The sequence below is a fragment of the Bombina bombina genome, chromosome 4 (genome assembly GCF_027579735.1).
Source record: "Bombina bombina isolate aBomBom1 chromosome 4, aBomBom1.pri, whole genome shotgun sequence".
Taxonomy (NCBI): Eukaryota; Metazoa; Chordata; class Amphibia; order Anura; family Bombinatoridae; genus Bombina; species Bombina bombina.
The window spans coordinates 290,046,175-290,068,728 of NC_069502.1; positions in this window are offsets into that span (position 1 = coordinate 290,046,175).

A 22,554-nucleotide genomic window follows, 5' to 3' on the forward strand; every position below is an offset into this window, starting at 1 on the left:
GGAAACCATTGTAAATTTCTTTACTGCGATTATAAGAATTATTCCACCTTACGTTGATGTTGAAAACCTAGTGATGCCACTTTGTTTTTAGCCAATTAAGTTGCATTCAGAGTTTTAAATCTGAAGTTTGTAGCCAGGTAGGACCACAGCTATATGTGTGTGTATTTATGTGTTTATATGTGTATACATACATATATACAGTTGTATGCAAAGTTTAGGCACCCCTGACAATTTCCATGATTTTCAATTATAATAATTGGGTGTTTGGATTCCCAGTAACGGCACCTGGCCCACACAGCCCCACAGCATGATGGAACATCCACCAAATCTTACTGTGGGTAGCAAGTGTTTGTCTTGGAATGCTGTGTTCTTTTGCTTCCATGCATAATGCCCCTTGTTATGACCCAAATAACTCAATCTTTAATTCATCAGTCCACAAACACCTTCTTCCAAAATGAAGTTTGGCCTTGTCCAAATGTGCGTTTGCATACCTAAGCGACTCTGTTTGAAGCTCAGAGGGTAAAACGCGAGATTGAAGAGAGGAGGGGGAGTGGATAAAGATAGTTGGTAGATGATAAATTTCCAGGTCTTCTATGACCTTACAATGATGTCAACACTCTCTGCATTCTCTCAGTTCAACAAATTAATTTTTCTATCAAGTTGTTGTCTTCCTCAGAACCCTAAATAATGTTGATTAATACTATGCACTGTTTTGTCAATGTATTACTTTATGTAGCATTATTTAATTTATGGTATAAAATAAAAAGCAATATTAAAAAATTATTGCACATAAGGTGTTTCGCAATGGCTAAACATATCGCGAAGAGGGGATTGAGTAGCGTGTGCAGTGGTGGGTGGATATATATATATATGTACTGTATATACAGATAGATAGAGAAGAGGAAGAACTTGCCCAAAAAAAACAGAGGATTTTTTAGCATTTTTGGAATCACTCCATTAAACAGAAATAGAGCCTTGTTTTTGTTTTTAGTTTTTATTTACCTGTTCAAAACTTATATATATATATATATTTTAAGTAGACAACCCAATATATTGATCTAGGTCCAATTTTGGTATATTTCCTGCCACCATTTCACTGCCAAATGCGATCAAAATAAAAAAAAGGTAAATTTTTTCACAAAACTTTGGTTTTCTCACTGAAATTATTTACACACTGCTTGTGCAATCATGACATAAATGGTTGTAAAAGTTTCATATTGGATCCCCTTTGTTCATAAATAGCATATGTCATGAGATGCAGGACATATGCAGGACACCAGCAATGATGGTACAACTCTATTTTATTACAGAGCATAGCAATACACATCCAGACAGGTTGATTGTACTAAAACTAACTGCGACCACAGACACCGGACCTAAGCCCCGCCCACCAGCTAGTGACATCACATCCTGCTCTCATCACATCTTCCCCCTTTTCAAAGGCAAATCATACATTCGCATATATTAAATAACAAGGTACACCCAACAGGGTATACAACTACATTTTGTTTTTGAACATTATAAAAACAGATAGATTAGAAAACATGAACAAATAAATTACATCCTGACTTGGACATCGGGGTAGACTACCCTAGTCCACAGTGACCATGGGATTATTCTGCCCATACTTCCGGTCACTGTTCTAGCTAAAGTCAGTCCCTGTATCGGGCCGGAAGTTTCACCACTCTTCCGCTTGATGTAACTTTGCATGAACTGTCCTCTGATACAGAAGATGGTGAACAAGAGTCTGCTGGAGGCAAAGACATATCCCCGCTATGATCTTGCTGAGGGGAAGGCACCTCTCTTAGAACAGGGGATCCCACCGGCGGTGGTACTGAGGTATCCGGTTCCAGACTCTCAGGTACAGGCTGAAGATGTCTTCGGTTACGGCGTGTAACCGTCCCTCCCTCTGTAAGGACTGTGTAAGACCTTGGTTCTGGAGAGCAGCCCACTACCGTAGCAGGCGTCTTCCATTTCTTCTCATCATCCAGTTTAATTCTGACACTTTGGCCCGCTTTCAGTTCCTGTAAAGGCCTGACAGAATGTCTCCTGTCGTAGAAGAAACGATAACCCTTTTTTGCCTCTTCATCCCTCCTAAGGACTTCGTCCCGAGGAACAGGCCAGGCGGCTTGAAGACACCCACTGAGGGTAAAGTGGTGCGAATCTGGCGTCTAGCATCAGCTGTGCCGGGCTAACACCCGGTGGCTTGAATGGGCGTCGCCCTGTATGACAAGAGGGCTAGGTACGGTTCAGATTGCTTTAGAATGAATTTTGTTGTTTGAACTCTGCCCTTTCAGCCATTCCGTTGGCCTGCGGATAATGTGGACTTGACATGGGAATGTACAAAATCATATTCCCTGCCTGAAAGCACTGAACTCTGTAGAAGCGAACTGCATGCCATTTACTCATCACCAGCTCCATTGGAATGCCCCAGGGGCGAACAAGCTCTTCAGGCGAATGATAACGGCCTGACTTGTGATATCATTCAGGGGTGCTATTTCAAATACCTGGAATAGTAGTCGATAACAACAAGAAACTTTTTCCCGTGCAGTTCGCACAAATCAGCAGCTATTTTCTGCCACGGCCCCGCAGGCAGCGGCGTAGACATTAAGGGCTCCATTCTCTGAGTAGGCCGGCGTTCCCGGCAAAAGCACATTTAGACACGTGATTGCAATGTCGGAGCTGATCCCAGGCCACCACACAGCTGTAGCTGCTCTTTCTCTGCACTTTGTAATGCCCCCCCTAATGTGGCATCGTGAATCCTGTTTAACATCTCCTTCCTCATGCTGACAGGAATTACAATACGGTCTTGGAACAGCACCAAACCCCTCCAGCTCCGTGAGCTGCGACCTCTCTGGCTGGTAAGCATTTATAAAGACATCCAGGCTGCCCGGCTCTCGGGCCAGCCATCTCTTATGTACCTTATAACTTCTTGCAGATCTGTGTCCAAATATGTCTCTTTCTTTATCTCTTCAGTTTCCTTGAAGAAATGGACTTAGAGGCCAGAACTGAATCAACATACACTTTTACCATCCGACTCTGTGGAGGATTCTTCAGCAGCAGCCAGCGGGAGCCTGGACAGTGTATCTGCCACAACCAGCTGCTTCCCCGGCACATGCACTGCCTGAACCATTGAACCTGAGCAGTCTCATTAAAAGTCCTCTGCATCTCAAGGTGTTTTGTCGATGTCATAAGAATTGATAAGAGGGACTAGCGGTTTGTGGTCAGTTTCCAGACTAAATTTCTCCAAACCCACTAGATAACACTGAAAGCGCTCACAGGCCCAAACTGCAGCCAGGCACTCTTTCTCAATTTGAGCGTATTTTGACTCCGCAGCCGTCAGTGTTGCGGGAACAGTAGGCGATGGGCTGTAGTTTTGTTGTCATTCAGCTGCAGGAGTGCAGCCCCAAACCCATAACTGCTTTGCATCAGCACTAACCACAGTCTTTTTTGAAGGGTCGTAGAACCCCAGCACTGGGGCAGACCCCAGCAGGGACTTAGCATGCAGGAACGCTTTTTCTTGTGAGGGTCCCCAAACCCAGGCGACATCTTTCTTAAGCAACTCTGTGATAGGGTGCAAAACTGTAGATAAATCTGGAAGAAACTTGCCCACCGTAATTTACAAGGCCCATATCTGTCTCAGCTCATGTACATCAGAAGGGCTTTCATCTGTTCGATAGCCCGAATTTTCTCGGGGTCCGGCTTGATGCCATCCCCGTTGGATGATATGCCCAAAGTAGCATAATTCAGTTTTCCTAAAATGACATTTTTCTTTTATTCAGCTTCAGCCCAGACTCTTTGATAGCCTTTTGCAGCACACAAACTCAAACGCTGATCATGCTCTTCCACTGTAGACCCATACACTAGGAATGTCGTCCATGACGACTGCTGTGCCACGTGGCCCACTCAGGAGAGAACTCATTTCCCTCTGAAAGATCTCAGGAGCGGAGGATATCCCAAAGGGAAGTCCTGCAGAAGCAGAACCGACCTACCGGAGTGATAAAAGGTAGCTCAGTTTGGCGGCACTTTGGATCCAGGGGATCTGCCAAAAGCCGCTATGAAGCGTCTAATGTGGAAAAGAACTTCGCCCCAGCCAACTTCGGGGCTATATCTTCCAATGTCGGCGCAGCACAAATCTCTCCCTCTTCACTGCCTCATTCAACCTTTTTCAGATCCACACAGATGCGCACCTTTCCGTTTTTCTTTGCAACTGGAACAATGGGGGCACACCAATCAGTTGCTTCAACAACCTCTTCAATAAACCCCCATAGACTTCATGCGCATGAGCTCTTTCTCCACTTGAGGCATGAGCGGGAACGGAATTCTACGAGGAGTAGAAATACTGTACGGGACTGCGTCACTTTTAAGTGCTATACGGACAGGTTTTGCAGCTCAGTAGGCCCAACTCGCCAAACCATATCTTCAGAGATCTCATTCACTCTGGCCACTAGGCCCAAGTCACAGGCTCGCTTTTTGCTCAATAAACTGTTAACACACTGACCTCGGATCACATGCAACCCACCATGGTGAACTTCCTTTGTTTGTTACTCACAGCTGCAAGAAATTTCCCCACACAATCAATGCGGCCACCAGGACTATGAACATTTGTGTAGTAACCTTCGCCAGCTGGGGCTGTCGAGCGCAGTTTCATAAATTCAGCAAAAGACATTACAGTGATATCTGCCTCTGTGTCAATATTTAAAATCAACTTTGGCTCCCATTACAGTAAAAGTAACTTTCCAATCTTCCTCTGAGCTTGTCGTTCCACAACAGACCCCACAAAAGACACTTCCTGACCCTCCTGGTCACTGTCCACCTGCATCTCCTTAATGTATTCAGTTTTACACACCACTTCAAAATGGCCTATTCTGTTACCATTTCTGCATCTTTTATCTCTGGCCGGGCATATAGCACTCTGATCATGAGCCCGGGTAGCACCGTGTGCATCGGCCATGTTGCGCCCATCCACTTCTAGGCCTTTCCAGTACTTTAGATCTACCGCTCACACTGTGCCTTTCACTAGTAATTTTCCTAGACTGTTGCACTTCATCCACAATACACTCAGACCTCAGATCAGCACTTTGCTTTTTCACCAGTTCACTCTGGCGGGCCATCCTAATAGCCCCGTCTAACGTTTTAAATCAGGCTCTAACTGCAGCTTCAGGGAGACTTCAGCATCTGCAATTCCAATAACTATTCTGTCTCTGATTTGCTCTTCTTTAGCAACACCAACTCACAGAATTCAGCTAATTCATACAGGCTGCGCACAATGACTCCACAGATTCTCCACACGCTGATTACGTTTGTGAAAACAAGCTCTCTCATGAATCACATTTCTTTTGGGCACAAAGTGGGCACTGAGTTTATCCATAACTATATCAAAGTTAACTTCGTCCCCTTCTTGGAAAGTAAAAGCATTGAACACTGGCTCTACATCTTTCCCCATAGAATATAAAAGAGAATTAACTTGTACTTCACCACTCTCCTTGTTCAGTTTGGATGCAATCCTGAAGCGCTGAAACCGCTGACGCCATGTGGGCCAAGCTGCAGGCTGAGAAAAGTCAAAAGGCTCAGGTGGGGTAAACTTTGACATCGTCATCATCAGAAACAGAAGCGTAGTCCAGGACTTCTGACACCATGTCATGAGATGCAGGACATATGCAGGACACAGCAATGATGGTACAACTCTATTTTATTACAGAGCATAGCAATACACATCCAGACAGGTTGATTGTACTAAAACTAACTGCGACACAGACACCGGACCTAAGCCCCGCCCACAAGCTAGTGACATCACATCCTGCTCTCATCACAGCATATATGGCTTTGCCATTGTTTTTTGGTAATAAGAAGACTATAAAATGCAGCTGCACACCACACCTTTATTATTCCCGTCAGTGAAGGGGTTAATTAGGTATCTTAAAAGGTTAATTTTAGCTTAGTGTAGAGATTATACTCCCTCCTGACACTTCCCAACCCCTGATCCCTACCGGATCCCTCCAAAACAGCTCTCTTCCCTCCCTCACCCCCAATGGTCACCCCCCATCTTAGGTACTAGCAGATAGTCTGCCAGTATAAAAAATATTTTTTTAATAAAATAATTTTTATTTTATTTTTATATTTTCTGCAGTGTAGGATCCCCCTTACCCTCCAACCTCCCTGACCCCCCCCCAAACAGTACTCTAAACCTCCCCCCCTCTAACTATTAGCCGCCATCTTAGGTACTGGTAGATTGCCAATCATTTTTTAAATTATTTTCTGTAGTGTAATGTCCCCCCACCTTCCCCCCCTCCCGCGATCATGTTAGGGCCCCCACACCCCCACATCCTTTTTCTGTAGTGTAGATGCCCCATCCCTCTCTGTCCATTTTTTTTTGTTTTCTGTAGTGTAGGGCCCTCCCACTCCCTCCCCCCCCTCCGTTGCTGGACACCCAACCACAGTGCCACCATCTGTAATGATGAAGTATCTGCCCTCATATGGAACCGGAGCACCGATCCCTCTCCGGCTCCATATGCGGCAGATGCCTGGAGCTTCAGGAACTCCAGCTGTAACTTAACAGCCGAGACTGCTGAAGCTTCTTAAAGGATTACTTTCTGTTATAATTTTTAAGCTAAACAACTAACATATTAAAGTTAATAAACATTAATTAAAACCTACTGACCTATATTTTCTCCAAAACGAAGTTACATAACGTTCTAAAATCTTTTATTCACCGATGATGTCACGTTATCCTGCCCACTATTTTCAGCACTGTGTGTTCAAAATACTTAAACCAATAACTTTGTGTTTAAAGCGCCATTTTGAAACCTAGGTATTGTAAACGGATTGGTACAGAGCAAAGGATACCCACGGAGTGGGTTTGGAAAACAATTAAATTTGCAGACAAGATTTCTGATATACGGTATAGATAAGTTAATGAAATGCTATTGATAAAAAGCATATTTGGGGTAGTTAGTTAGTAACAGGCATAGAAAATATTTACTTACAGTGGCCCTTTAAAGCGGAGATGTATATATACATCTTGGGGTACGATCGTCAAAGTAACGCAAGACGTAAATATAAGTATTTTTGGGTGAAGTGGTAAAACAAAAAATAATCACATATATATATTCTATGTGATGAACTTTGGAATGTAAAATGTCCTGAAGTTCTGAAGTTAGCTAGCATTGGATTCCACTTGCGTGCAATTTACTTTAAAATTATTTAACGCACCACTTGTTTTCTAGCCCTTTGATGGGAATTTAATTCCTATTAGACATAATTACAGTGTTACAAGCAGACTACTATTTTCACAAAGATGCAGTGTCATTAACAAAAATCTAAAAAAAAGATATAAAAATATAATATTCAATAGTACACATGGATATTGTGTATATGAAGGGACAGTTAAACATGTTAGAAATATTTCTTAGATAAAGAAAGTTAAAGTGAGAGTAAAAACTGTGTAATCATAATAAATTAACAGTGAGTGATGAGTGAGTGTGAATACATTTTGAATGCATCATCTTGTTTGCTGCAATTGTTTTTGTTTTTTTCAATAGTGCTGTGGTTAGTTTTGTGAAGAGTAAAATAAAAGGGAAGGAAGCCAAAACAAATAATGAAAGTATACTGCAAATGTTACTATGCATAATTACACATCTGACTGTTATTGTGTACTGGAAGGCTGCTGTAGAAATGATTGGTTTATTCAGCAGAGAAACACCCATGCACAAAAAATGCTGTAATACACTTTTAAAGGGACGATACATTGAAAATTGAATTTTCATGATTCATATAGCGCATGCAATTTTGAACAACTTTCTAATTTACGTCTATAATGCATTCTGTGAAAAAAGCATACATAGGTAGGGATAGAAGAAGAAATGCACTACTGGGGACTAGCTGCTGAATTATGGCTGCATTTATAATTGGCTCACCCTATGTGGTCAGCTAGCTCCCAGTAATGCATTGCTGCTGATACTTTAGCAAAAGATACCAAGAGAATGAAGAAAATTTAATAATGGAAGTAAATTGGAAAGTTGTTTAAAAATATATTCTCTATCTGAATAATGAAAGAAAAACGTGGGTTTTATGTCCTTTTAACCATTTATTTTAAATGAAACAGAGCATGACCCCTTAGTGAAGATAATTCAGAAAAATAATTTTTAACCCCTACACTACTGTGAAACACTACTGTGAATTATTATCTTTTAGTATAAAAACAGCTTCAACTATCAAATTGTTTCACGTAATTAAGAGAAGTTTTTTTTATGCAGCTATGTCTAAAATGATGCAATGAGGTAACTCTCATTTGGTATAACAGAGCTGCCCAAATTCTCAAAATTGACCCCCTAAACTATATATATTTTTAAGATAGACAATTAACAACAACAAGTTATTAATCTAGGCCCGTTTAGTATATTTCATGCTGCCACCACCACCAAATATGAACTTTTGGTTTCTCATTGAAATTATTTACATATCGCTTGTGCAGTCATAACACAAATGTTTGTAAAAGCTCATAATTAAAAAAAAAAGTCCATAAAGCTCATAATTCAAAAGCACCAGGCTATCTTCTCAAGGCTAAACATGTTACATATTATTTTCTTTTCCTACCTAATAACAAATAAAAAACAATCGGCTAGATTACGAGTCTTGCATTAGCCTTAAAAGCAGCGTTGGGAGGTCCCAACGCTGCTTTTTAATGCCCGCTGGTATTACGAGTCAGGCAGGTACAGGTGTACCGCTCACTTTTCTTCCGCGACTCAAGCTTACCACAAATCCCCTTACGTAAATTGCGTATCCTATCTTTTTAATGGGATTTGCCTAACGCCGGTATTACGAGTCTTGGAAGAAGTGAGCGGTAGACCCTATCCTGTCAAGACTCCTACCGCATTTAAAAGTCAGTAGTTAAGAGTTTTATGGGCTAACGCCGTAACATAAAACTCAACTAAAGTAAGTTCCCATGGGAATAGGGCCCTCGATTCCTCCTGTATGTGTTTGTAAATTCTGTCCTGTCTCTTAGTAGTTTTATATTATTGTTTTATTTAAATGATCTGTATCCATGGACAGAGCTGCGGAATATGATGGCGCTTCATAAATAAAGTATACTAATAATAATAATAATAACTAAAGTGCTAAAAAGTACACTAACACCCATAAACTACCTATTAACCCCTAAACCGAACCCCCCCCCCCACATCGCAAACACTTAAATAAAGTTTTTAACCCCTAATCTGCCGACCGGACATCACCGCCACTGTAATAAATATATTAACCCCTAAACCACTGCACTCCTGCCTCACAAACACTAGTTAAATTTTATTAACCCCTAATCTGCTGTTCCTAACATCGCCGACACCTATCTACATTTATTAACCCTTAATCTGCCGCCGCCGCCAATGTCGCCGCTACTATATTAAATTTATTAACCCTTAAACCTAAGTCTAACTCCCCTAACTTAAATATAATTTAAATAAAACGAAATAAAATTACTACAATTAAATAAATTAATCCTATTTAAAACTAAATACTTACCTATAAAATAAACCCTAAGAAAGCTACAATATAACTAATAGTTACATTTGTATCTATCTTTGGGTTTATATTTATTTTACAGGCAACTTTGTATTTATTTTAACTAGGTAGAATAGTTATTAAATAGTTATTAACTATTTAATAACTACCTAGTTAAAATAAGTACAAATTTACCTGTAAAATAAATCCTAACCTAAGTTACAATTACACCTAACACTACACTATCATTAAATTAATTTAATAAATCACCTACAATTAAATACAATTAAATTAAATAAACTAAAGTACAAAAAAACCCCCACTAAATTACAAAAAAAAAAATACAATTTTTTAAAACTAATTACACCTAATCTAATCCCCCTAATAAAATAAGAAAGCCCCCAAAAATAATAAAATTCCCTACCCTATACTAGATTACAAATAGCCCTTAAAAGGGCTTTTTGGGGGCATTGCCCCAAAGTAATCAGTTCTTTTACCTGTAAAAAAAAATACAATACCTCCCAATATTAAAACCCACCACCCACACATCCAAGCCTACTCTAAAACCCACCCAATCCCCCCTTAAAAACCTAACACTACCCCCTTGAAGATCACCCTACCTTGAGACATCTTCACCCAGCCGGGCACAAGTGGACCTCCAGAGGGGTAGAAGTCTTCATCCGATCTGGGCAGAAGAGGTCCTCTAAGCGGCAGAAGTCTTTATCCAGACGGCATCTTCTATCTTCATCCATCCGGAGCGGAGCAGGTCCATCTTCAATCCAGCCGACGCAGAGCATCCTCTTCAAACAAAGTCCAAGCGAGGAATGAAGGTTCCTTTAAATGACGTCATCCAAGATGGCGTCCCTTGAATTCCGATTGGCTGATAGGATTCTATCAGCCAATCGGAATTAAGGTAGGAAAAATCCTATTGGCTGATCCAATCAGCCAATAGGATTGAGGTCGCATTCTATTGGCTGATTGGAACAGCCAATAGAATGCGAGCTCAATCCTATTGGCTGATTGGATCAGCCAATAGGATTTTTCCTAACTTAATTACGATTGTCTGATAGAATCCTATCAGCCAATCGGAATTCAAGGGACGCCATCTTGGATGACGTCATTTAAAGGAACCTTCATTCTTCGCTTGGACTTCATTTGAAGAGGATGCTCCGCGTCGGCTGGATTGAAGATGGACCCGCTCCGCTCCGGATGGATGAAGATAGAAGATGTCGCCTGGATGAAGCCTTCTGCCAGTCTGGAGGTCCTCTTCTGCCTGGATCGGATGAAAACTGTGCCCGGCTGGGTGAAGACGTCTCAAGGTAAGGTAATCTTCAAGGGGGTAGTGTTAGGTTTTTTTATTGGGGGATTGGGTGGGTTTTAGAGTAGGGTTGGGTGTGTGGGTGGTGGGTTTTAATGTTGGGGGGTATTGTATTTATTTTTACAGGTAAAAGAGCTGATTACTTTGGGACAATGCCCCGCAAAAAGCCCTTTTAAGGGCTATTTGTAATTTAGTATAGGGTAGGGAATTTTATTATTTTGGGGGGCTTTTTTATTTTATTAGGGGGATTAGATTAGGTGTAATTAGTTTATTTTTATTTTTTTCTGTAATTTAGTGTTTGTTGTTTTTTGTACTTTAGTTTATTTAATTTAATTGTAGTTAATTGTAGTTAGTTTATGTAATTAATTTAATGATAGTGTAGTGTTTGGTGTAATTGTAATTTAGGTTAGGATTTATTTTACAGGTACATTTGTACTTATTTAACTAGGTAGCTATTAAATAGTTAATAACTATTTAATAACTATTCTACCTAGTTAAAATAAATACAAAGTTGCCTGGAAAATAAATATAAATCGTAAGCTAGCTACAATGTAACTATAAGTTATATTGTAGCTAGCTTAGGGTTTATTTTATAGGTAAGTATTTAGTTTTAAATAGGAATAATTTATTTAATTGTAGTTATTTTATTTAGATTTATTTAAATTATATTTAAATTAGGGGGGTGTTAGGGTTAGACTTAGGTTTAGGGGTTAATAACTTTATTATAGTGGCGGCAACGTTGGCGGCGTCAGATTAGGGGTTAATAAGTGTAGGTAGGTTGCGGCGACGTTGGGGGGCAGATTAGGGGTTAATCAAAATAATGTAGGGTTCGGCGATGTTGGGGGCAGCAGATTAGGGGTTCATAGGGATAATGTAGGTGACGGCGGTGTCCGGAGCGGCAGAGTAGGGATTAATAATTATAATGTAGGTGGTGATGATGTCGGGGACGGCAGATTAGGGGTTAATAAGTGTAAGATTAGGGGTGTTTAGACTCTGGGTTCATGTTAGGGTGTTAGGTGTAGACATAAAATTCCTTTCCCCATAGGAATCAATGGGGCTGCGTTAGGAGCTGAATGCTGCTTTTTTGCAGGTGTTAGGTTTTTTTCAGCCGGCTCGGCCCCATTGTTTCCTATGGGGAAATCGTGCACGAGCACGTTTTGCTACCTTACCGCTACCGTAAGCAACGCTGGTATTGAGGTGAGATGTGGAGCTAAATTTTGCTCTACGCACACCTTTTTGCGGCTAACGCCGGGTTTAAAAGAACCTGTAATACCAGCGTTGTCTTAAGGGAGCGTTAAAAAAAAGGCTCGTTAGCAACGCACCCCTGTTAACGCAAAACTCGTAATCTCTGTGAATGCATTTTCTATTAGCATTGTGATAGTAGCTAGCATTGTTGTCTGCAGCCTCAAGCTCTGATTGGTTCTTCCAAATCAGGCAAATGGTGGGTGGAGTTTTGCTGTGGATTAAAAGAATGTTAATATTTAGATATGATTTATGTCATATTTATTGTCATATATTTAGCAACACAGCAGAATGTCTTGTAACTACAAGGTGTTTATTTTCCCTTTAATGCCCTTCTGTTATTGACCTTCACAGTGGGAACTCATACATTATAAGAAAGTTGGACTCAATGAAAAAGCATTCTTGTTGCATACTGCTTAGAATGTGATATTATACAAATGACAGAAGCACTTTTTTAACACCATAAAAACACTCCTATACTCTCCTATAATCTGCACTGATCATAAAAAAAGATCATTTTGCTGCATACTCAAGGGGCTATAATCAAGATTAAAAATTTATGAATTTTCACATTTAAAAATAATAATAATTAAAAAAAATGTTGTTTTTTTTTACTCTTTTGCCACATTAAGCATTGTTTATGGTTAATTTATGGAAAAAAAAAATCCATTATTAATTTTGAATATTTTTTTTCTAATAAATCTGGGCTTCTTCAGAGAAACGTTATATGACTTCTCAACAATTATACTTTTCATAAGTAAGGAACATACTGAAGGATGCACAACCCTTCATCAAGGTATTTTTAAAGTCTAACATTGTAAGACATCATTAAAAGTTGGTGATACGATTTTGCATGTTTGGATTTTAATTGGCACATTGTAACTTATGATTAAATAGTTGGCAGTAATAGGCTATTTTAATGGGAAAACTAAGTGATAACCTCAGTGAACAAGAGTGGAATATAAAACTATAAACACACTATGAACTAATTAACAGAGAGGCTGCAAACTGAGGTGTTTATGGGAACAAGAAATAAGTATTGTGGTGCTAACAATTTTTATTACTTTGAGACTTTTCCTCTTTACTTTGTAAAGCATATTTCTGCAATCTGCTAATTATCTGTTGTGGAAGTTCATTTCACCTCTTAGTAGAGTTGAAATAATTTTTTTATATAAATCTGCAGCCAACCCCCCCCCCCCCCGCCCCATGAGTCTAGGCACTAATACTTTGACAGTACTTTGACAGTAGTATTAGTCTGATTTGTTCATTTATTGAGGGCTTCCGTTTGCCACGGATAAAATATCTACCTATCAGTTAAGGCACTGTAGGGAAGAAATATATACATAAAATAATATGCAAAGTTACAGATCACATATGGTTGAAGAAATAGTTCTAGTTTTATAGACACAAAAGAGTCATAATTAAAAGCTGGCATGGAAACAAAGAAGCAGCTCGTGAAATTAATTAGAGCTTTACTTAGCAAAGTGAAAAAGGTTCGTATTTTGGAAACATGTCATCTGAGCTTATTATTTGATGTAATAGGTGGAAATTGCTTAATAGTATTAGGATATCTAAATAGACTAATACAAAAAATAGACAGGTTAGAGATTGCATTAAAAAACAAAATAAATAAATGTTTTTTAAAAAAATAAAATATGATTTAAAAACACCTTCAAGGATGAAGACTGGACATGAAAAAGCAATTGATTTTTAGGAAGGACAGTGTGATAGAGATATAAGGAAAAAGGAGAGGGAAAACAGATGTCTTTGCTAAGTTATGGTAATTAACTTTACCTAAATGAGACAAGTTTTGCTTTTGTTAATGTGTCACTTACACACAGTCCCTCTTGAGCGTTGGAATATACACTGTACATGATAGCTGTATTGTTTACTGTCATAAAAATTCAAGGTTTGCTTTTGAGTTGCAACAGAATGGGATTTGCCAGCTGTCATGAAAAATGTATTCAGCCCCACTTCCAGTTAATTTATCTAATGTTAATTTCATTATTATTTTATTATAATGAATGAAATGCTCCAGGCCTCAATTTAAAGTAAAAACAAATAAACAGTAGGAGCTCCATCTAATTTCTAAACAATGTAAAAGGTCTTTTGGAAACAAAAACATTATAGAATGCATTTACATGCAGTGCTCAACAAAAATCCTAAGATTTGTATATGTACATTTAGATGAGATCCAATTAAATTGAATTAGGAACTAGTATCAAATACATGATTGTGTACAGTTAAAGGGGTAGGAAACACCAACATTTTTGATTCAGGATACGGGTAGAACATACAATTTTAAACAACTTTCAAATTGACTTTTATTATCAAATATTCTTTATTCTCTTGTTATCCTTTGTTGAAAGAACAACATTGCACGACCGTCAGAAAGCTGAACCCACAAGAGACAAATGTATGCAGGCACCAATCAGCAGCTAGCTCCCAGATGTGTAAGATATGTGTGTATTCTTTTCCAACAAGGGATACCAAGAGAACAAAGCAAGTTTAAAAATAGAACTGGTTTTAAGTGTCTTAAAATGACATGCTCTATCTGACTTTTGCAAGTTTAATTTTGACTTTCCTATACCTTTAAGAGTACCATATTAATGTCCCTTGGCTGAAGGAGATGAACAAGCCTTCATAAATGGGAAAAGTTGTTTTATATAGAACAGGAACATGTATTACATACAGTATAGATAGATAGATAGATAGATAGATAGATAGATAGATAGATAGATTATAGATATTATATTTTGAAATCTCACATATTTTTAAAAGGAAAAAATGTAAAACAATTCAGTCAATTTACTGAATTGAAGCAGAACAATATGTCAGTTGGAATGTCATGTGCTTGTTTATATTGTTAATTGAAATATATGGTATTAATAGTCAATCTGTAAAGGAAAGCATAAAAAAAAAGTATGTTGCAGTTAGATAAATTTATATCTGTAAACCCATTAAAATGAGTATTTTTGCCAGCAAAGGCAGTAATTTTGGAAGTATTTGGATCCAAGATCAGTTAATTTTGTGGTACATTTAATTTAATGGAGTCCTTGTAATTATAAAGAACACATGTTCTGTTAGGGATACTATTAGCTGACAGCAATTTGATGATTCTGTCTAATGTTCTCATACAATATTTTACAATTGTTTTACTAAACTATATTTACTTCATGAATATAGCCAGTGGCTGTTATTTAAGTATTTTAAAATAAAACAAATGTCATTGCAAAAAAAAGCTAAGGGCCATAAAATAATTCTCCACTCAGCACTTAATGCAGATTTTTTTGTTGTGTTCTTGACCCAGAAAGATATAGTTCTGTCACTGTGTTACAAAATATTTGTTTTTCAAAATAGTTATTTCAATTATATGCAAATTATTATTAAAGCAATGTGTTGGATTAAAGGGACATGAAACCCAAACTTTTTATTTTATCATTCAGATAGATCGTACCATTTTAAACAACTTTCCAATTTACTCGTGTTATCTAATTTTTTCATTCTCTTGTTATCCTTTGTGGAAAGAACAGTAATGCACTACTTGCAGCTAACGTAAAGCCAATGACAAGAGGCATTTATGTGCAGCCACCAATCAGCAGATTCAAATTCCTACCTAAGTAAAATTTTATCAAAGGATATAAAGAGAATTAAACAACTTAGATAATAGAAATGAATTGGAAAAGTATATAAATTGCATGCTCTATCTGAATCATGAAAGAAAAACATGGGTTTTATGTCCCTTTCAATGTATGAGCGGTTAAACTTGGGTCGGTTCTAAACTTGGTTCTAAACTTTGAAATTGGTGGGGTTAAGGCAGACAAAAGCTATTGGAGGCAGTTGGTGTACTGTGTTTCTATGAGTTTCTCGTTATATACTCCTTGTGGGTTGAGTATAGTAACATTTTTACAAAAATCTGAGCAAATTGAAAACTGATTTCCAGCAGCATTTGACTCCCATGTCACAATCTCCAAAAAATATTGTATATACTTTTTTGTCAAGTCAAAAAAGTATATACATTAAAGAGACATGCAAGAAAAAAAAATCCAATAAACTATTATGCACATGTTGAACACTATATTGCAACTAGGTTTTCATAAATGCTTTTAACATTTTTTTTTTCATATAAGTAAACAAGTACACTCCTGAGCCCACCTTAGAATACACTCATGTAATGTAGCCACATTTCACCAAAGAATACTAAGATTAAGAGGTAAATTTAAATAGAAACATTTTTTTGTTTTTGTTTAAATTGTAAGAGTTCTATCTAAATCATGAAAGTGTTATGTTGGCTTTCATGTTCCTTTAAGGGGGCTTTACTAAAGAGTAATGCACAAGGGTGTGTATTTGGAAACCATTGAAAACCTTGGATGCAGTGATGGCATTTTAAAAGACTTGGAGAAGAGCCTATTTGACAGGTAAACTGTATTATTATTGTTTTTAAGAAATACAATTCCATTTTTTTTATTGTGACTTTAATGCCCCTTTAAAAAAGCTATGATTATTATAACACATTAGAATATAAATTCATATTATATATATATATATATATATATATATATATATATATATATATATATGTATATGTATATATTAGGCTGCCTTTTGTTTGAGCAATATTACAACAATATTAACCAATGGGACCTGATGAGCATCGGTACCAACTGGTCACAACACACATGTAGTCATCAATTAGGCAGAAGATGGGAGTGGTCTAACCCTTTAAAATCGCAAGATGGTGGAACATTTTTAAACATAATTTTCCTTGACAAAGGCCGTATACAGGCCGAATTGCATTTGTAGCATTTTATTATTTTTTCATTTGTCAGCCCTGCCTTTTTTATCCCCTAACTGATACGGAGGTTCCAGTGTATCGGCCAGGAATACTTTTAGGGAGGGGTTAAATAGATTGGCAGGTATTGATTTGAGGTCGTCCTAAAATGCTTCACCTAAGGGTTGTAGTTTGACCATTTCTATGTTATAATTTTTTTCTAATGGTGTTGAGAGTCCATGAAATTCCTTACTGTTGGAAATTTATCACCTGGCCACCAGGAGGAGGCAAAGGCACCCTACAACAGAGCTTTAATATCCCTCCAACTTCCTTGACCCTTCCACTATTTATTTGCCTCGTCTTTGAAGCAGAAAAAGATAGAAGTGCTCTTTTGTTTTATTTCTCTGCTTGCTCCAATTGTATTTCTTTTGGGAGCAATTGCTCAGCTCAAACAAGCTATGGTATGCCAATCTAGTATGGATGATCAGCTCTCCTCTGTGGTTTTTCCTTCCACCTCTTTTTTTTTCCAAGTTTCTTCAATCTATCAATTTGACTGTTTGGAGATTGAATGCTTAGTTCTTTTCCAAAAATGTTAACTGACTTTGTAGGGGTACCTTGATTCAGTCACTCTGAAAATTTACCTCATGGGATAGAGGGCATATCCTTCTTGGTATTCACCACAAGGTTATAAGGGATATTTGTTTGGATTTCCCTACTTTTACAAGTTGGTTTAGACAGGAGTCTGTGGGCTTGCTCTACAATGCATCACTTTACTGCACGCTTGGTTTTCTTGTATAGGAGGTTTGCGCATCTTTCAGACATTCAATTTGATCTTGGTCCTCAGGATTTGTATTTCCTTCCTTTGAAACTTTATTTTCTGGAGATCTATAATCGTTATTGTTTCTCTTAGCAATTTTATTGGCTTTAGAAAGATATTACAACAGGCAGTTGTGTTTTCTTAATTATGTTCTAATACAAAATCTGGAAAAACACATTTTTACGCATTCTAGATGTATTCATGGTATTGAAGTTTTATGTTCAGCTTCTAAAGGCTTTTGACAGTTTCCCAGTTAGTTTGTTATGTTTTTGGGTAGGCATCTTCTGTTTCTTTAGCTTATGGTTAAAGGACTACTAAATACAGTAGATTTGCATAATCAACAAATGCATGATATAAAGAAAATGCAATAGCGCTTAGTCTGAACTTCAAGGGCCCGATGCGATATGCAGCATCGCCCGCAAATGCCGGCGACGCTGAATTTTGTGCTGGTTTGGTATCCTATATACGGCGTAACCTAGAAGTTACGCTCGTATATTTCTGCCGTCGCCCGTAGTTTTTTGGGCCATAGGCAGGTATACCAAACCAGCGCAGTTTGGTATCCAATATAAAGCGTAAGGACTTACGTGGCGAAAATGGAGAAATCTTACTCGATTTTCACCTCGCCACAAAAAGCAGCCGTAGTAAGCCTTACGCTGTCTATTGGAGACCCGTAACTCCCTAAACTATCTACAAAATAAGCCTAACACCTAATGCATGCGCAATGTCTATCTAGCTGTCAACCATGATCTGCTAAATAAAACATAACACCTAACGCATGCGCAATGTCTATCTACCTGTCAACCGCGATCCCCCGCCGCAATCCCTAATAAAGTGTTTAACCCCTAAACCGCCGCTCCCGGACCCCGCCACCACCTACAATAAAAGTATAACTCCCTAATGTGAGCTCCTACCCTGCCGCCAACTACATTAAACTACCCCCTAAAGTGAGCCCCTTACACCGCCGCCATCTATTTTAAAATTATTAGCCCCTAATTTAATCCCCCTACACCGCCGCCAGCTATATTAAATTAATTAACCCCTAATTTAATCCCCCTACACCGCCGCCAGCTATATTAAATTAATTAACCCCTAATTTAATCCCCCTACACCGCCGCCACCTATATTAAATTAATTAACCCCTAATCTAATCCTCCTACCCCGCCGCCACCTATATTAAATTAATTAACACCTAATCTAATCCCCCTACCCCGCCGCCACCTATATTAAATTAATTAACCCCTAAATTACTAAACTATCTCTACCACTAAACCTAAGTCTAACCCTACAAATAGCCCTGAAAAGGGTCTTTTGCGTGACATTACCCCAAAGTAATAGTCCTCTATTGCCAGCCCTTTAAAGGGCTTTTTGCGGGGCATGCCCCAAAGAATTCAGCTCTTTTACCAGCCCTTAAAAGGGCTTTTGGTGGGGTTTTGTCACAAAGTAAACTGCTCTTTTGCCTACAATCTAAATCCCCCTACACCGCCGCCACCTATAATAAATGTATTAACCCCTAATCTAATCCCTCTACACCGCCGCCAGCTATATTAAACACATTAACCCCTAATCTAATCCCCCTACACCGCCGCCAGCTATATAAAACACATTAACCCCTAATCCCCCTACACTGCCGCCAGCTATATTAACTATATTAACCCTAATTATATTAGGGTTAATATAGTTAATATAGTTATTATATTATATATATTAACTATATTAACCCTAATTATATTACGGTTAATAAAAAATTACAAGATTTTTAAGCTAATTACACCTATTCTAAGCCCCTTAATAAAATAATAAAGCCCCCCAAAATAAAAAAAAATCCCTACCCTATTCTAAATTATAAAAGTTAGCTCTTTTACCTTACCAGCCCTTAAAAGGGCCTTTTGCGGGGCATGCCCCAAAGAAAACTGCTCTTTTGCCTGCAAAAAACCCCACAATACCACCCCCCAACATTACAACCCACCACCCACATACCCCTACTCTAACCCAAACCTCCCTTAAATAAAGCTAACACTACCCCCCTGAAGATCTCCCTACCTTGTATTCACACAGCCGGGCAGAACTCTTCATCCGATCCGGGTGATGTCTTCAATCAAGCGGCAAAGAAGTCTTCTTCCATCCGGGCAATGTCTTTAAGCAAGCGGCAGAGAGTCTTCTTCCATCCGGCGATGTCTTCAAGCAAGCGGCAGAGAGTCTTCTTCCATCCGATGATGTCTTCAAGCAAAGCGGCATCTTCAATCTTCTTTCTTCGCTCCTCCGCTGCAGAGCATCCATCCGGCACGAAGACTTCCTGATGAATGATGTTCCTTTAAATTACGTCATCCAAGATGGCGTCCATCGAATTCCGATTGGCTGATAGGATTCTATCAGCCAATCGGAATTAAGGTAGAAAAATCTGATTGGCTGATTGAATCAGCCAATCAGATTCAAGTTCAATCCGATTGGCTTTAGCACTTTAGCATCTGACGCCGCTGTATATGTGATAGCTCGAGTTGTGAGCGAAACTGCGGGCGGTGGGGGTTCCCTCGCTTGCGCCGCAAACTACGCTGCATATCGGATCGCGCCCCAAATGAGTAGTAGAATTATTTCTGACAAATTTCAAAGTTATGCTCATTTGGTGACTCAAAAATTGTAAATATAAAAAGACTGTGCACATTTTTTAATGGAAGTAAATCAGAAAGTTATTTAAAATTGCATGCTCTATCTGAATCATGAAAGTTTAATTTTGACTTCATTGTCCCTCCAAACTATCTAATTCTCTGAGTTTTACTTGAAGTCGGAACAGTTTCTGCCTTCTTATGTTCTACAATTCATATAATCTTTTTGTGCCTACTGCTTGAACTCTCCAGAATGAAGCAATAAGTTCAACCTCAGTTGAGGTGGCTTTTGGCAGACATTTTTGTCAGACTATAGTTCCTGGTAATTAGGTGCCTGCCTTTTCCTTTTCTTTGTCCTAATTATTTTTCATGGACTCCATAGCTTGGGTATTATTTCTCAACAGTAAGGAATTTTGTGGATTCTCACCACCATTAGAAAGAAACCATAATTTATGCTTATCTGATAAATTCCTTTCTTTCTATGTAGTAAGAGTCCACAAAGCCGCCTGATTTTTCTTAGTGGAAGCAGTTTTAGTTTAAACCTCCTCCTGGTGGCAAGACGATGAATTCCCAACAGTATAGAATTTTGTGGACTCTCACCACCAAGAAAGAAAGGAATTTCTCAGGTAAGCATAAATTATGTTTTTTCCTTTGCTGCTAAAAATATTATTTCGCTTATAAGTGGGAATTAAAATTAAGTATTTCACATCCTTTAACTAGGATATAATGCACTAAAACTCTTCATTCTCTCTCCTTTTTACCTTTCTTTAGGGTCATTACTATTTATTTGTAATTTATTAGAAGGGTTGAAGCACCAGAAATGATGTATCTGTTTATCCTAACTCTATTATACACAGTCCCATTTAATCATTTTTTTAACATCCATATAGATGTAATAATAGTCACACATAAGGACAACCAGAATTCCTGTAGGGTTGGGTATTATCTGTGGGCTTATATGGTGTAACAATATGAGTATAAATTTTGAGCTAGGGTAAATGACACACATAAAATAAGTAGGAACTGATGAGTAGCATTTTTTCATGGCTGAAACAGAGGTTCTAACAAATACTTTTTAGGCAACTGGGGATATACATATGTATTATAAGGTCATTTTGTGCTTACAACTGGGGATATACAGTCTGGGTTCCCTTTAAGGGACTGTATACACCAATTTTCATATAACTGCACGTAATAGACACTACTATAAAGAAGACTATGCACAGATACTGATATAAAAATCCAGAATAAAACCTTTTGAAAACTTACTTAGAAGCTCCCTGTTTAGCACTGTTGATAAGGTTATGCTGGGACACCCACTGAAAGGGGCTAGGAAAACAAAAATAGCAGACAATCCCCCCTCGCACCTCCCATGCATATGAAAAAGCCCATTACACAACCAGGAGTCTGTAGACATCAGTATACATCTAAAACTTTGGGGCTTGGTAAGGACTCTTAAAATCAGCACAATGTTATATAAAAATAAGCAAAACTATATTTTTTTACAAAAAAAATCCCAGATGGGCTATATAAATGGATCATCTACAAAACATCTATGCAATGAAAAATCTAGTGTAAAATGCCCTTTTAAGGTACATTAAACATCTCAAGATATTAATATAAATTGTTTAATTACATGTAGTAAAACATACTTAAATATAAATTGTTTAATTACATGTAGTAAAACATACTTTTATTATTTATTTTCTCCTTTCTTGTAATTTAATTCTGAATATTGTGAGTTCATGTTAGACATGGAAGTGCACAGACAGCTTTATTCCACAAAGTCATTGGTTGCACACTCTAGTAAGCCATTTATACCCATTCATAATTGACCTAAGCACAAAAGGTAACCTAAGTTACACTATGGCAGCACCCACTGCTTTATGGACATTAATATTATTTTTATTTTTTCAATATTTAAACAACTAATATATTTTTAAAAAATACTTGTACAAATTATGCTCAGGCTAATCTTTGCTCTGTAAACATAATTCAAGCAATGATTTATTTAGGCCTAGATTACAATTGGATCGCTAATTGTTTGCACAACTGTAAATGGGCAAATTCGCCTATTTTCGGGTGCGCAATAAATAACCAGCCATTACACGTGGTTGGTTATTGCTACCACGAGCTTGTGGTAGAAATTAGTGCTCAGAAAATTAACAAGAGGTAAGAGCTCTGGTTAATTTTCAAAATTAATTGTCCCTAAACTAATTGTCCCAAAGCTAAATAATATTATGTATTTTTTATTTAAAAAAAAAAACAACAAACAAACAGCAAAAAGCAGTTATGATGGGTTGGCGGGTGT